This window comes from Ceratotherium simum, chromosome 35, assembly GCF_057802395.1.
Source record: "Ceratotherium simum simum isolate JZ-2026a chromosome 35, ASM5780239v1, whole genome shotgun sequence".
Lineage (NCBI taxonomy): Eukaryota > Metazoa > Chordata > Mammalia > Perissodactyla > Rhinocerotidae > Ceratotherium > Ceratotherium simum.
Window position 1 is genome coordinate 1 of NC_141934.1, and position 17,663 is coordinate 17,663.

General features: G+C 40.2%; 1 long non-coding RNA gene across 1 annotated transcript; it reads left to right on the plus strand.

The window, feature by feature from the left end:
• The first annotated feature begins 12 nt into the window (after positions 1-12).
• LOC147912381 (uncharacterized) lies at positions 13-6,323 on the plus strand. The gene is made up of 2 exons (XR_015549872.1): positions 13-1,783; positions 5,734-6,323. It is a non-coding gene; the product is annotated as an uncharacterized LOC147912381 (long non-coding RNA).
• Positions 6,324-17,663: the final 11,340 nt, after the last annotated feature.

Here is a 17,663-nt window from a genome sequence, read left to right on the forward strand (position 1 = left end):
CTGCTGAGACACGTGAAGAATCCCTCAAGCACCATCAACTAGGCTACCCCACATTCCTCACATCTGTTTCCTTGATTTGTTCCTAAATAAAGATGTTTCTCTTTTTTTGTGAGGAAGATCAGCCCTGAGCTAACATCCATGCTAATCCTCCTCTTTTTTTTTGCTGAGGAAGACCAGATCTGAGCTAACATCTATTGCCAATCCTCCTCCTTTTTTTTCCCCCAAAGCCCCACTAGATAGTTGTATGTCATAGTTGCACATCCTTCTAGGTGCTGTATGTGGGATGCAGCCTCAGCATGGCCAGAGAAGCGGTACGTCAGTGCGCGCCCGAGATCAGAACTCAGGCTGCCAGTAGTGCAACGTGCACACTTAACCGCTAAGCCACAAGGCCGGCCAAAGATGTTTCTGAAACTAATAATAAATTGTACCAAGTGGTCATTGTATAAAAAGCACTATCACAGATACCTTATAGAGAACAAATGGAAAAGAATATTCAATTCCTCAGATAGGTTTGCAATCAAATGAGACATTGAGGGGACCAGGGGGCACTGATCAGAGCAGGATCCTAAGAGAAGAGTTTTAAGTCAATTTCAAATGAGGTTAAAACTGGAATGAGATAGTATTTTACCAGTTAGCTGAAATCATAAGCATTTTCCTGACCTTTGAGGGTTTATTTGCATATAAACTGTACATGTGGGGTAAGAGAAGGCTGATATTGTTTAATTTCTTTTTATTATTCAGCACTTTGTAATAGATGTGGCTATTCACAATTAATAAATATCATAATGTGGAGAGACCCAACTTTCAACTGCCTGATATTATCAATTCTTACACAAAGCTAGAGTTTTAAAGATCAAATTTCATTCTAGTTACCTGTCAACTAGTCTATTTATATCGGAAAGTTGCTGAGTTTTAGGAAAATACTTCAAAACACAAATTTTATATGTAATTTCAAAAGCAAAAAATTAGTTAAAAACTGGGTGGTAACCCGTTTTGCTACCATATATTAATCTTTAACATGGGAGCAAACATTTTTAGAGAATATAATTGATATTTGCCTGTTTGTATATTGTAGAATGTTAAAGGAGTTACAGTTTTAATAGTATTTCAAATACCAGAGAATAAAAAACAGAATTGTTTCAGTTTTATGAAATAGTTTCTTAGACATAGCAGATTTTCACAGCATATTACTTGAAAATAAAATAATCAGTTAGTGAGGTTTAAGCAATGTGGTTTTATTTTAAACTTGCTCATTCCATAGGAGCATCAATAAAAGCGCTTCAGGTGTAGCTGACGCTCTTTCCCTCCATATGAGCACCAGCTGCGTTTGCTTTAAGCATCAGACTCTCGGGCAGCACCATAGCCCTCAACTCCATTTAGTTGAGAAAAGGCTTTATGAGTCGTGTGTTTTTTCTAGGGGTATGGATCTCCCAGACTTATTAACTAGAGGGTGAGAGTAAGAGTCAGAACGCATTCAATAAACTCCAGTGTGCTCAGGTGAGAGGGTAAGTGCCTGAACTCACATCTGAAGAAGAACTTAGAGGATGCTTTCTGACTCTGCTTCATGCCTCTGACTAAGCAGTCCTGGACATCCCTGTTACGGCCACAGAATAACACAGGCAGCCTTGATGGACCAGAAATCCTCCTATGTCCATCATTTGTACAGAGCAAACTGGCTTAAGACCTCTTGTTTCCTGCTGCAGTGGTAATTTACAGACATACAGAACTGCCATCTAGTGACTAAGAAGAAAACAGCAAGGTGCTTTACATGGAAAATGAAATTGTAAGTGTTTTAAAAAAGAACAGTGAAGCACTAAAGTTGGTAAAGTTGACACAAAGTTGACACAATGTGGCACAACAAAGTTATAATAAAACTGAAAAATGTGTAGGAGAAGTAATCAGTTGTTCTCTATGCCTCTAAAATATGACTTGACATTTGACTCATAAATAGTATAGTTTAAATATAATAGGATAACTTTGGAAGTAAACTTCTCATCTCATCTCATCCAATGATGTTGGCAGGAGCTGGTATTAAATAGCCAGATGGTGAGTACCCATGTTGAAGTACCATTTTTATCACAGTGGAGAGAATAGAGGCATAAAACCCAACAGACTGATGTTCAGATCTTCCCTCTACCCTTGATCAATTTTGTAAACATGGTCTTTTTTATTTTTTTTTGTGAGGAAGATCAGCCCTGTGCTAACTTCTGCCAATCCTCATCTTTTTTTGCTGAGAAAGACCGACCCTGGGCTGACATCCGTGCCCATCTTCCTCCACTTTATACGGGACGCCACCACAGCATGTCTGGCCAAGCAGTGCATTGGCGCGCGCCCAGGATCAGAACTGGTGAACCCCAGGCTGGCACAGCAGAGTGCGTGTGCTTAACCGCTTGCGCCACAGGGCAGGCCCCTAAACATGGTTTTGTTTATCAGTTAAATATGAATTATAATAGTTACTTTAAAGGATTACTGTAAGAATTGCATGAGGTAATATATATCACTCCACAACCGGTGTGGAGTGATAGTTAATTCTCCTGCCCTGTCTCTCTTCTATGAAACATACACAAATCATCTAAGGAGAGAACTCGTCTATACAATAAACTTATGACAAAGAGTCAATGGCTCCAGAAGTAAGGGCCACCATTGTTGAGGGCTTAACCTCAACTGCTTCCAAATACTCTTAACTCTCAATTAATTTTATGTGCTTTCGGTCTTCCAGACACTTCACTGGCTACAAGGAAAGCAGAAGGTGTGAAATTTAAATTGATCTATTTCAACCTTGATTGGCCAAGCTGTAACATCAGGTGTTTTAAATCACCTAGTTCATCAGGTTTTCTGCTTATTACTATATATTTTACCATGGTTCACGGCCTGAGAAAAATAGAAATTCATTATAATTTTACTCACATGAATATATATCTTAACTATTACAGCTGGAATCTTAATATATAGAGCAATGTTGTACATGTTTTGTCCTTGTTGATAGTACAGAATACTTTTGTCCAGGTTTTCTTTGGCATTATCTTATTTAATGAAGAACTCAGTAATATATGTCCTGGAGATAAGGATTTAGAAAAATCTAACATACTATCCTAGTTATGCCTCAAAAAAAATGCTATAAAAATAATGAGAGGATATTTTGAAGGCACTATTTTTCCTAATTATTTCCAACTTTATGTCCCTTTAACTCTTTTTAATCATTCTGCATCTTATTTGCTATTGGCTAATCATCTCACAGTAATTAAATAGCCCTCAGCTGAGTCCACCATGCCTCTTCAAGTGCCCCAGGCTGATGTCACTCTCATAGTTGACAAAAAGAAGCTGGGAAAACCTGTTTTGTGGCACTATTCTTAAGGATATCTTTACTCTTACAATAATAAAGCTATATTTTTGAAAGGCACCAGTGGATTATAAAATCAAGTACTTGACCAATGTTGTATCCTCATTTTCCCTCCAGGGGGAGCACAACTTTCATGTGTAATGCAGGGCTGCTGCTTTATTGTTTTTTCCTTTCAAGATATTACTTGTAAAACATGTCGACGTAAATAATCTATAATCAATCTATAAATCAAATTGGGGTGAGTTTATTATGAACCAACTTTTGAGGACCATGGCCCAGGGCCTTCCTTCCCTAAAGAAGGAAGGGTACCAAAGAAGTGGAGTGTACAGAGCTGTTATATACCATCAAAGAGCATGTATCACATCAGATTGCAATGTCCCTTTCACAATAACCACAAGATCGCCCTGCCAGATTGCCCTGCCAGAATAGCTATTGATGGACACAGTGGGGAGGGCGTGGCTGGTGTCAGGTCTGTTGTCTGGAGCTGGGTGGTCACAGGATCAGTGCAGCAGTCAAATCCCAGCCTAGGGAGAAATGCTTATCCTTAAGGAAATGCCAAGGAGGGGGAAGTTGAATCCTTATCTTAAGGGCATTTATTCTTCTCTTTGGGACATGGCAAAGCAGATACACAACGCAGGTGACAGGCCCTTCTGGAAAAACAAACCCAGGCCAAATTTGTTTTACCCCAAACGGCTTCCTCATATGTTCCAATATATCCTATTGCTTGCCATTTATTTATCATTTTCTCCCTTTTGATCTATAATCTTTTGATAGAAAGCATTGATGATCAAAATATTGTCCCTCGGCCCCAGAGTGGTTGCTGCCTGCCCTGGGTCCCTCATGTCCCTCGGTGCCAGGCTTTTATCTCATTTATTTGCCCAATTGTCCACCTTGGGGGGAATTAATTGGATATAGTGGACAAGCAAAGAGGTATATATATATTAATAGAGGAAGCATTTCATGGGTTTTGGATTAATTTTAGGTTGTTGCACAAACATTGTATCTGTGCTTTTTATGAATCCTTGTATTTACGTTATTCACAATTATAGAACAAGTACAGTAACAATGATAATCATTTAACATCTTTGAAAAGATTAGTGTAAAATGAGTTCTTAGGCATAGTCCCTATGAAAAAAGGAAGTTTGTCCAAGGTTATAAGATCAATCGACCACCTCAGCTTTCATTACTCCAGCTCACATGACAGTCTCACAGCACTGAGTATAGAAAACAGCAATTAGTTTAAACATTATGGCTAGTACAAGAATTCCAAGAAGTAATAGAAATAGGAATTGCAATCCAGATGGAAAAAGGGAACCAATACCAGAAGGGAGACAACCAAACAACTCAAGACCGGGTGCAGGATCGCTTAAGGCATTCACCTGCTTTTTCATGGGCTTTAGCAGAGATAACACATTAGAAGACTCGTCAGGTATAAAAACACAGCATTCAGTTTGAATGATTGTACATGTACCACCTTGGGATGTAGTTAAAATATCTAAGGCCATTCTATTTTGAAGGACAGTCTTTTTATTAAAGACATTTTAGTATTTAATAAGGCAATTCCTGCTTGACTGTCATTAAGGGCTTCTGTATGTGATGTGACACCATTTAGCCCTAAAAAAGGAACAAATATAGCTAGCTGCTCGGTGGTCATACCAGGGGAACACTGAATGAGCCCGTCTGGCCTTAAGCAGCGGCAGGTTGGCAGCAATTGTCACTGTGAATCCTTCGCTGCATTTAAGGGAAGATCGGGTGCAGAGTTTTAGCCATCAGGCCAGTAGTCAAGGCCAGAGATTTGTTCTATATAACCATTAAGTTCTATTAGGAGCCACCCGATAAATGCCTGGACTTTAAGACCAGTCTGTTCCAAATCAATCACTTTCCTTAAGTATGATAGTATTCTGAAAATCTTAAATGTAACAATTATAAAATAGGTATACAGTTTAAGCATAACAAAGGTTTAAATGAGTGGATGTAAAGTTGGGAATACAGTCCTGGTCTGGAGTCTTGGGACAGCTGTCTACAACTGATGTTGTCTTCTTCTCATCCTATTTTGGAGATATTTGCTCTCTTCCTATAAGGAGGAAGATACTAAACTTATTAGGCTTACTCAGTATGTTAAACTACATGGGAAGCATTGTCAGACAAGTGATGATAAACATGCTTAGGTGGTAGTTTGTGGGTAAATGTTATTGATATAGGCGTTTTAAAATTGTATAAAATTACTGAAATTCTGATCTGTCCTGGTTATCAGTCATAATTCTGGTTATTATTATTTTAAAGTGTCGTATGTCACAAAATTAACCAAATTTCTTTGTCAATTGCCATTTTGAGGTCTTGTTTGCAGACTTATTTCTTTGCTCTAATGCTTTTGCAAAATGTTTCAACTTCAGAAAAATTCATGGAAAGGACTGTGACAGTTACACTGGAGTACAGGCTTCTGATAAACTTGCTGATCATAAAACTGAACTGGGTAAGAAATTACAGAAATCTGATGGAGAAACTGATGACTTCATGAGGCCACTAACAAAAAGATTGGGATCAAAAATGGATTACACAGGACTGAATGAACTGATAAGGATGATTATAATTTTTATGATTTTTTATTTGAAGTATTGTGGAATTTTTAATGTTTTGTTTTTTCAAATTTAAGGAAAACTTTTTCTCTTTTCTCCTGAGCTAGCTATGACTTATAGCAATTTGCTAAATGATACTTTTGTAAGCAATATTAAAATATTTCTCTTTTTCTCTCTACCTGATCCCTCCAGAATTTAAAAACTCTTAGTAAGTAAGTATTGTTGTTTTCATGGCAATATAGTTATTCGCATAAGTTCAATAAGAATCTGTTCTCCTTATAACAGGACACAATTGGAAACACTGGTTATATTACCAAGGCTGTGACTGGAACATCATATTTGCGATGTAGCCATACAGTTTAGAGGAATGAAGATTGGACTTTATGGAATAAAGCCATGTGGAAATATTGGCCTGGTACCTTATGTTCAATGTTCCAAGCAGCATTTACTGGATAAGTAAAGAATGTCACTTATGTAGCAGGTACAAGGAACCTCGAAATATTTTGGGGGAATCTCGGAAGAGAGGAATTCACCCAAATGTGTAGGTATTGCAGGTGTGGGGAGAGAGGGAGAATCCCCCTATGCCCTTTTCCTTAAGGATTTTATGGCTGCCCAAATAATCAACAAGACAGGTTAGCAGGAGAAAATAATACCAAGTTTAATAACATGTATACATGGGAGAAAGCAGGGACACTGCGCTTCTCAACACAATAGCAGAAATTCTCGTTTTACATACCATGTTGAGCTAATGACAAAGGAGGATGTTGGGGGTGGGGGGAGTCAGTTACAGGAGATTACCACTAAAGCACAGTAAACAAGAGTAAGGCTGTTATGCAGATTTAAGGCCTCACTTTTCACATTGATAAGTTTCTAGGAATGAGTTCATCCCCCCTCTTCCCAAATACAGAGAGGGAGATACCTTTACAAATGGAGATTTGCTTTATAAATGTAAATGTCTGTCTGGCAACTCCTTGCAGGGCCATCCAAAGAGTGTGGCTGGAGACAGAACTTCTGATAAGATGGGCTTGTTGGTGCCTTTTCTATTGTAACATCTATTTTACAATATATTACAGCCATCAGATAGAAGATCTGTTCCAGGAAGGAGTTACTACGTCAAATTCTTTAGGCAGTTAGTGGGGGAGGTCAAATGTCCTCAGAGAAAACAACCAAGGTAAAGAGATAGATTTCAGGGTGGCCAAATCTTGATCTCTCACATTATGAACTACAGTCCCTAAATTAAGGGTCACTCTTTATGTTGTACAGTTCCATGGGTTTTGACACACATATAGTGACACGTAGCCACCATTATGTACAGAACAATCTCACCACCCTAAAAATCCTCTGAGCATCAGATTAGCTCTTAGTGGCTTTTTAAAATATTAACAGTTGTCAGAATGACGTAAATTTTTACGATTTAAAAATGTTCCACAGGTGCTAAGTTTTGTTAGTCTCACTATTATGATCACTATTAGAAATAATGAAAAAAATGAACCCCTATATAAATAGCAAAAATCACAGAATTTTAAAGATAAAAAAGATCTGGAAGTTTAGGAAATCCTACATTCTTCAAGACCCTGCCCTCCAGTCTCTCAGCTTTCTATGTCATTTATCTGCTGACTCCACTGAGCAGAAAGAAAGAAATCGATAAAGAAAAACAAAGCAAAAAACAAATTTTGGTTCTAAGTAGTCCTCTTGAGCCCAAGTTAATCAAGCATGGATTCTTTTTTACTTCCTATTTGCATCAGGAACATAATTACTAGCTAGAGCCTAATTTGAGAATATTCATTAGAAATGAAAGATGTCATATTTAAGAACAGAATGGAATTCACTGAGGCTTTATTCTTGGGATATTTGTAGGATTAAGTCAGGACATGCTGCGAGAGTGATAAATAAGTTCTATATATTTTTCTTCTCCAAGACCATGGATTTCAGACACATTTTATACCCATGTACTTTGCAACAATGAAAAACAATTGAACACTGACCTTGAATATTTTGCCCTCAGATTCATTAGTCTTTAAAATATAAATTGAGCAATTTTATCTAGATGAGTGAAAGACTATGGAGACTTCTAGAATGTCACGTTAGGTCCTTTAGAAGTGAAGAATTGACTTTATAAAGCATTTCTATTCCTTCTCATACCTTGACAATACTGCTACTGTGACTCTGTTTTAAAGAGGATAATGACAGGCTTTACTTTGATTTGCACCTTTTTGTTTTAAGTGCATTTACTTAACATTTCTCAGCCTCTTTAAAACTTTTATCATTAAGCTCAACCTTCATTTAAATCACCAGACCTATTTGATGAAGGCGACGTGAATATTTACTTGCAAACTCCTCAGAAATTACTAATTTAACCTTACTTCAGATGATCCATTGTAGAACTCAAACTGGATTTCCCAGGCCCCTCAAAATGGCTCATAACTATGTGTTTGTACATTTATCTGGGAAGATATTATCCAAGGGTAATTGTTCTTCCCAAATGCTTTCTTTACCTCAAACAGCAATACTTCCAAAGTTTTAATGAAAATGTGGCCAATTTGGTGAAAACCAAGTGACTTGTTTGTTTTAGCATGCCAATGAGATTAAGAAAATAAGTATTTTAACTATTGTTATTGATTACTAAAATCAGAAATTAAGAAAACAAACTTCTTTGTCCAAAGACATTTCTGCAAGTGAAATCATCGGAAAAACAGCTAGCCTCCTGTTTTAACCACTCAATCATAAGAAATGTAATATGGTGGGCAAACATGTGAGCGTTGTCACCTGCACGAGTCCCCAAAGCTGTGCCCCCATCACGGCCACAGATCAGGGGAAGGAGCCAGCAGAGGGGAGACAGCTGTGCCCTCAGTGTCCTTCCTTCCTAGGTCAGAACTCAGTCCCAGTTGCTCGCTGTCTAGTCTTCTGGGGAAGCAGAGAATTCTTCTGGGGACACGACACATCAGGTGTTAAGGATGTCATTCTTCTTTTTTAAACAAATGTTAGATCATGTAACGTGCTTCTCAGGACAGGAGGAGCCGCCTCAAGGGAAGGCAGATTTTCTCCAGGAGCTGATGGTCATCCAGGTAGAGCAGAGTCAAGGACTGCAGAGAACGAGCCCGCTTCCGCTCTCCCTCTCAGGGACACCTTAGACCCCACACCCCCACCCCCCTCCCGGTGCCCCCCAGAGGTTCCCATTGTATCCTTGGAGGCCGCGCATGCGCAGGACTGGCTCTCAGAGCGGCAGAGGGGGTGGCGAGCTGGAGAGCCCCGGGGAACGTGCACTGGAGGCGGGGTCCCTGGTGCGGAGGTGGCCTCCTCGGAGGTTTGTGTGGGGGGATGGGCGGTTTCTGGATCCTTCCTCCAGGATTTTCAGCCCTGGGGAGCTCTCCTTTCTGCAGTGTGGAGGAGCGCTGGGCAGGAGGCGGCGCTGAGGTAGGTGGTGGGCGGCGGGCTGGGTGTGGAGATCTCCACCGCAGATGGCGGGAGCGCGGTGGGGGGGTCGGCGGATGGGGCCGGGGGCCGGGGCTGCTGGCGGGCTGCCTCAGGCGGGGGAGCCCAACTCTGTCCCTTGGAGGAGCAGAGGAACGCCGCCTGGCCGGCGGGCCCCTCTGCCTTGGCGGGGCCCCACCCCAGCGGGGCCTCCTGCCCACACAGCGGAGGTGCAGGGGGCGGCAGGGAGTCGCCAGCCCTCTGCTCGCGCCCTTGAGTTCGTGCCCCTGGGGGCCCCGTCTAGGCCAGGTCTCTACATCCCTGGGTGAACACTTTCCTTCAGAAGATGGACTGTGGTCTGCGATCCTCTGCCTGACTCAGCTCAGGCTATTGGGCTCCTCATTGCGTTCTTTAAACAAATAAACGTTCCTACTTCCTTGGGACCACTTTTATAGAAAAGCCTAATCCCATTAATGGTTTCTGATAATTGACTCTATATTTGCAAGGTGAACTTTGAAGCCTGTGAATTGTTGTAAACTGCATTTAATGAAAGGAGCTTTAAACAGTCTTTGGTGAAAATTATGTAGCTTCCTAATAATAATTCACCATATGTTAACATAGACTGATGACTGATCAATTGATGATTGACATAATGTGTACGGAATTTTGTTTTCAGTGGAAAGGTTTTTCTTGGCAGTTGGTGCTAAATTTAAAATCGGATAAGGAGGAGGTTTTTAGAAGTAGTATATAGTGTGTGTTTTGTCTCCATACTCATTTAGAATTGTAAGAATTTAGATTTGGAAAGCTCATAGAACAAGAATTTTCAAATTTTGATTTGGCTGAGAGGGTGAAAGGTTAAAAGGCCAAATACGGTAGGATTTCATTTATATGATATTCTAGAAAAGATAAACCATAGGGAAAGACAACAGATCGTTAGTTGCCATTAGTTTTAATATTTAGTTAATCATTTAGTTTAATAGTTTAATCATTAGTTTTAATATCTCTGATTAATAAAATACATTTTATTGATAGCAGCCTAATTATAGTTTTGGATGATACCAGAATTTAACAACCTATTAAATTCTGCAGTAGGAACAAATGACATGTTGGTTATAGGTGTCTTTGAAGTGTAAGTATTGTTGGTAATGAATCTAAATAAGCATTTTTGGATTGTGAACTACTGATTTTTTTACTAGATCCTGTTGGACATGGCATATTACAAGTTTCAAAAGGCTCTTTAAATTATTGTAGCAGGCTGAAGCTATTAAATTGTAATGTAAGATCTTTATAGATGAAACAGGCAAAAATACAAAAAGCCATTTATCTTTTTATCTTTGTTAAAAAATCAAGTAAATCTTACCATATACATGAATGACTTTTGGCTAGACAGACCTGAACTTGACAAGATGGACTCATTAGTATGGTGAATTTGTTTTGGAATGTTAAAATGGGAGAGGACATATGTTTTTCCTGAGGGTGACCCAAGTCAATATGGTAGGTTTCGCTGTTTATATGCTCTTTCTGAGTTACGATCTTGATTAAACAGCTTGTCATAGACGTACCAAGAAATTTGGGCCATTTTATGTATCAATATTTTAAGATATCCTATTTCCCTGATAGTTTCCAGTTTCAGGGTATCTGGGAAAAACAGTTTCTGAACATAGGTACTTTGGAATATAATTTTTGATTGTTGACTTATTGAATCATAGAATTGTGGAGTTGGAAATAATTTTAGTGGTTGTCGAGCCTAACCTCTTCATTTTCCAGGAAATGGAAAGTGAGGTTTCTCAAGTTAAGTTGTCCATAGTCTGACTGCTACTTAGTGGCAGAGTTGGAACTATATGCTCAGATGCTTGTCTCCAGATTCCTAGTACAGTGCTGTCTGTGCTACGTACTATTAAGTAGACAAACCAATGAGTTACCTTCCCAGATCACATATGTAGCCAGCAGGGTTGATTCTTTCCCATATGCATATTTCCTTTCTTTTTTAAATAACTACTAACCACAATTAACTCATTCCCATACCATGTTTAATGACTATACTTGTGTGTGTCTCCTCGAGCACACGTGGATTCCCTAGAATGGAAACCTGCCTGTGAGTGGATTGCTGGACAAGGGGCTGATGTGAATCTGCAACTTGACGAGCTGCAGCCAAATCATCCTCTGAAGTTTTAACAATTTCCATTCCCGCCAACAGTGTCTGAGTCATCCTTGCCCTGGGAATTGTCAGATCGGGATTGTCAGATTTTTAAAGTTTTGCCAATCTGATGAGTGAGAAATGATGTATTTGTTTTCCTCTTTGTACAACTGTTTTGACAAAAGCATAGAGCTGTGCCACTACCAAAATCAAGACACAGAACAGTTCCAGCACCCAGAACTCCCTTGAGCTGCTCTTCTGTAGTCAACTCTTCCCCCACCCTTAACCCCTGGCAACTAATGATCTGTTGTCTTTCCCTATGGTTTGTCTTTTCTAGAATATCATATAAATGGAATCCTACAGTATTTGGCCTTTTGAGTCTGGATTCTTTCATGTAGCACAATACATTCATTTTAGTGTTCATCCATGTTGTTGTCTGTATCAGCAGTTCCTTCTGTTTTATTGCTGAATGTAGTATCTATTGTGTGAATGTACCACAGTTTATCCATCCAGCAGTTGTAGGACATTTGAGTTATTTTCAGTTTTGTCTTTTTTGACTATGAATAAAGCTGCTATAAATCTTTGCAAACAAGTTTTTGTGTGAGCATTAGTCTTCTCCTCTTGGGTAAGCACATAGAAGTGGAATTGCTGGGTCACATGGTATGTGTATGTTTAACTTTATTTTAAAAACTGTTTGTGGTAGCAAAGTCATGGCCCAGAAAGATGTCCTAATCCCTGGAACCTGGGAATACATTAGTTTACTTGGCAAAGGTGAATTAAGTTTGCAGATGGAATTAAGGTTGCTAATCAACTGACTTCAAAATAGGGAGATTATCCTGGATTATCCAGGTGGGCCCAGTGCATCACAAAGGCCCTTAAAAGGGAAAGAGAAGCAGGCGAGTAGAAAAAAGATGCAACAAGGGAGGCAGGGCAAGAGAGGTGCAGAGTTCTTGGTCTTGAGGGTGGAGGAGGGGGGCCATAGGCTAAGGAACGTGGTGGTCTCTAGAAGCTTGAAAAGGCTAGGAAATTGATTAACATTTACAGTCCCCCCAAAAGAACCTAGCTCTGCCAACACCTTGATTTTAGTCCAAGGAGACCCGTGTCAGACTGCTACCCTACAGAACTGTAAAACAATAAATCTGAGTTGTTTTAAGCCATGAAATTTGTGTTGATTTGTTACAGCAGCATAACAAACTCCACTTTAAAACTGTTTTCCAGGGGCCGGCCTGCTGCTTAGTGGTTAAGTGTCCCGCTCCAATACTGGCGGCCCAGGTTCGGATCCCGGGCATGCACTGATGCACCGCTTCTCCGCCCATGCTGAGGCCGCATCCCACATACAGCAAATATAAAGATGTGCAACTATGACATACAACTATCTACTGGGGCTTTGGGGAAAAAAAGAGGAGGATTGGCATGGATGTTAGCTCAGGGTTGATCTTCCTCACAAAAAATAAATAAAACTGTTTTCCAAAGAGGCTGAACCACTTTGTCTTCCCACCAGCAATGTAGGAGTGTTCCAGTTACTTTCCACCCTAAATTAACACTTGGTATGTTCATCCTCTTTAATTCTAGTCATTCCAATAGGTACGTAGCAGTATCTCAATGTGGTTTTTATGTGCATTTTTCTCACGATTAATGACGTTGAGCATCTTTTCATGTGCTTATTTGCCATCTGTGTATCTTCTTTGGTGAAGTGTCCAAATCTGTGCCCATTTTAAACTTGGATTTTCTTATTGCCGAGTTTTGAGAGTTCTTTATAGTCCTGTCAGATATGTGATTTGCAAAGGTCTTCTCCCAGTCTGTGGCTTGCCTTCTCCATCCTCTCACCAGTGTCTTTGTAACGTCTGTGTAACGTAACTCGAGAGGCTCCACATGACCTTATTGTCCTTCGTTGAGAAACAGAGTGAGGTTGGATCACCTGAGTCCAATCAGACGTTGATCAGAGTTGGGGCTGGGTCTCACTTTTAGTAAACCCAGCCCTTCCGCTTTCCCCGGTTCCTGTTTGCTGTGCTCCCCTCCCCCGCACAGGGGTCTGGTTCTAAGTCTGGTAGATCTCTCTCTTCAGGTTTGGGAGCCCACAGAAAATTCAGCTACATCCTTCAGACATCTCAGCGCAGCTCTGCAGCCTCCTACCTTACATCGCTTCACAATATGGCACATTCCCTGAAGGTCAGACTAGCAGTATGTTTGACTTAGGCCACTTCCACCACTTCTGGAGGTTTCACTTTGTTTTGTGGAAGCTTTTGGCCTAGCTCCCCAGATTCCTGTGTGGCACCAAAACTTAGTACAGGTGCTGTGATAAGAGCAGTTGTGTGTCTGAAAGCCCTCGGGTTTCCTCTGCCACACCAGTCCTGCAGAATCACTGCAAGTTTGGCTAGTTTCTCTTTTCCCTAGCCGAGGCTCTGACTGAGCAAGCCAGATCCTCAGCAGGCACCCAGAATCAGAAAACGCCTGCAGGGGAAAGAAAGATAAAAATCCTTGCCCACATAAAAGACTTTTTCTTCTTTTTGGAATTTTAGTTGGTTGATTCTGAAGTTCTCTGATGCTCTGAAAATATATTTATGATTTATCTGGCTTTGTCCAGTTTTGCAGCAAGAATGCTTTCCTGTCCTAGTCTCCTCTAAAACAGAAGTTCCCTTGTCATTAGTTTTTAACTCCATCAGTTATACATTGTCAATATTATTATTGTTTCATTAAGTCATGCTTTCAATGATTTATTCAGATGTGTAACCGTTTTTATCCTCACGATCCATTTTTACCTCTTAGCATTTCTTCTTCTATCAATTTCTTTCTCCTTAAAGTACATTCTTTTATAATTTTTAAGTTTTTTCCTTGAGGAAGATTAGCCCTGGGCTAACATCTTTGCCAATCTTCCTTTATTTTGTATCTGGGTCGCCACTATGGCATGGCTGATGAGTGGTGTAGGTCCACACCTGGGATCCAAACCCACAAACCCAGACCTTGGAAGCGGAGTGTGCTGAACTTAAACCACTACACCAGGTGGCTGACCCCCTTAAAGTACATTCTTTAGAAGTTCCTTAATGAGCATTTGTTGGTGGTAATACTCTTAGTAAGTGTTCCCATAAAAATATCTTTAAGTCACCCTAGTCCTTGAGATATGGTTTGATTGGATATACACTGAAAGTTATTTTCTCTCTGTACCTTGAATATTTAATCCAACTCTCTCTTGTCTTCCACTGTTAAGAAATGTATCATATGTCTAAATGTAAGTCTCTGTAAGTGTTCTGTTCCTCTGTGGGGCTTTGAGTATCTTCTTTTTTATTTAGTGTTCTTTGCTTTCCCTGGATGGATCTGGCTCTAGATTTTTTTTTTTAATTGTTCTTGAGATGTATTCAGCTTCCTGAACCTAGAGTAGAAGTCTTTTAGGAATTCTGTAAATTTCTGTTATTATGTGTCAATATTCCTTTAAATCATATATATATTTATATTATTTAATTCAAAAATATATAAACATACACATTCATTATATATTCATTAAATATATATTTAATTCAATATATTATATTATTCAATATACTGATTTGTATTATTCAAAAAATATACATATATTATTTATATATATAGTTTCCTGTACTTGACCAAACTCAAGCCAGGCTCCTTTGAGCCCTATTCTTGTCTAGGCCTCGATCTTGGCCTATAATAACTACAGCCTCTCAGCACAAATGATTTCACCTCCCCACACACAATTTATAAGACTTAAAAACTGACATAGTTTCTAACAGCTCAAATCCACATCCTTAGGATGACCACTGCCCCCTTAAAGTGCCTGCCTGAGAAAGCTCAAGGCAGCCATAAGAATTGACTGTTCTGGCCAACACTCGATCATTGGACCCTGACATTCCTTTCTTAGAGCATTTACCCAAAAGTGCTTACAACTGTGAATCTTTCCTCTGTCCTTTTGAGTTGTATGTGTGTCTCCTATAACTCAGGAGTGCATTTCTCAAGGTCCTGAGAGCCATTGGAGGACAGGGTGTCTGTCTCCCAGACTCTGTGAGAGGAGAGAAGTGAAACTTTGATCATTTCCAACTAGCAGACACAACTGGCCAGATCACATTGCACTGACCAACACTCTGTAACTTTTCCCTCCCTGACTCTACTGAGCCCCTGCTCACTCCTCTGCCTGCTTCCTCATTCTCCCTTTCAAATGCCCAGTCACCTCTGTACAAATCAAATTGAATTCAGTTCATCCTGTTCCTTCTTCCCTATTGCAGTGGTATATGCCTGATTAAAATCTGTCCTGACCACTTTAACTAGAGCCTGGCTTTGTGTATACTGTACATTTAACACACATACAGATAATCTCATGCATATGCATACATACGCATATACAAACACAACCTTGGGCCCTCCAGGACCAGTTAAACTGACCCCATCTTATCAACAGAGTATTTAAGAGTTTTCTTTCAGGAACTGAGACCCCTCGTCCAGTTCAGACCAGTTGGGACCACCAACTCATCAACTGGGAGTTCACAAATGCTTTATATGTGACGTTTTTGACATCAAGGAGCTAAAAACTCCATTCTCCGATCATGGTAACACTGCCAATTTGTGAACACACATCCGATGAAGAGCCATGAAGCTTGACTTTGCTTGTGCAGATCATCAATTCCCTCACTTCTCCTTACTTCCAATCATGTACCTCCACATGTCAGACCACCCTGCCCTTCATCCCATAAATTGTGCCCCAAGCCCTGGATCAGGGAGACAGATCTGAGACAGACACATGCCCCCTGTCTCCTTGCAGATCAATCTCACAAAATAAAGCTACACTTCATTTCCCAAAAGCTGATGCCAGAATAATTGGCTTTTTTAATGTGCATTGGGCAAGAGAACCCCAATATTGTGCAGTAACATCAATACATATATCTACACTTACTGGTTTTCTCTTTTTTATTTTCTTTGCTGAGGAAGATTCACCCTGAGCTAACATCTGTGCCAGCCTTCCTCTTTGCTGAGGAAGATTCACCCTGAGCTCACATCTGTGCCAGCCTTCCTCTATTTTGTATGTGGGTTGCCACCACAGCCTGGCCACTGATGAGTGGTGTAGGTCCACGCCCAGGAACTGCACCTGGACCACTGAAGTGGAGTTCTCTGAACTTAACCACTAGGCCATGGGACTGGCCCATCTCTAATTGTTTTGAAGATGTTACTAGATATGCAGTTGAAGTTTCACTATGATCTCTGGATTTCCTTGCTGCTCCTTTAGTCCCTCACTTCAGTGTATGTGTTTTTTGCTCCATCTTTCATGCTAGAGAAATTCCTCAAATATCAAGTGGTCCTTGGCTACCTGTTCATATGTTTGTGATGGGAAGAAAACAGCTGAGTAGGATCTCTGTGGGCCTGATGGAGCCTGTGAATGTCTGGACTCAATGTTTCTTCAAGGGTGTTGAGTGTTGAACTAGTAACAGGCAAACAATGTTGGTGCCCACACTGATCTCTAACAACGTACTTATTCCACACATTCCCACAATGACAGACATCCTCTGAACATGTGGAAATGCTGACAACACACACCCACACCCACATACACACTATTTGCAAATGACCAGCAGCATTCAGACTGTAAACTACACGATAATGCACACTGATACTCAGAAGACACACACAAACACAGACACATACAGACCACTCACTGTCTCAGAGACCACAGTGACTTGAACTCTCTAAACACACACACATCAACAAAACACACTTTCACATAGATGCCATAATAGCCATGCACCCTGTGACCATACAGAATTGCTGAACACACACACATCCACACAACAAGGAACGTGGTTGTGCACGAGTGGGCTTGATCAAGAGGTTTTTCACACCTCAGCATCAACATGGACACCCCAGGGCGAGAGGGAGAGGCAGAGGGCACAGGGAAAAAATGTGGGGAGCTGTCAGGAGGCACTTGCATAAAGCAAATATGATACCTACAAAGCTGGTTGCTAAATGACATATGACTCAAGGGTATGAGGACCCAAAAGGATCTGAAATGGTACAAAAAAGGTGACTGATACAAACCCATCACAAGATATTTAAATGTAAGGAACAGTGATATTTTAAAAGGCACTGAAGAGAGTGCATCAAAGCTTAGATATAATTCCAAACAATTAATGACATGGAATTCTGGCCAAAGAACAGCCATTATTGCTGTTAAAATTCCTATTTAAATGTTTCTTATAAAATT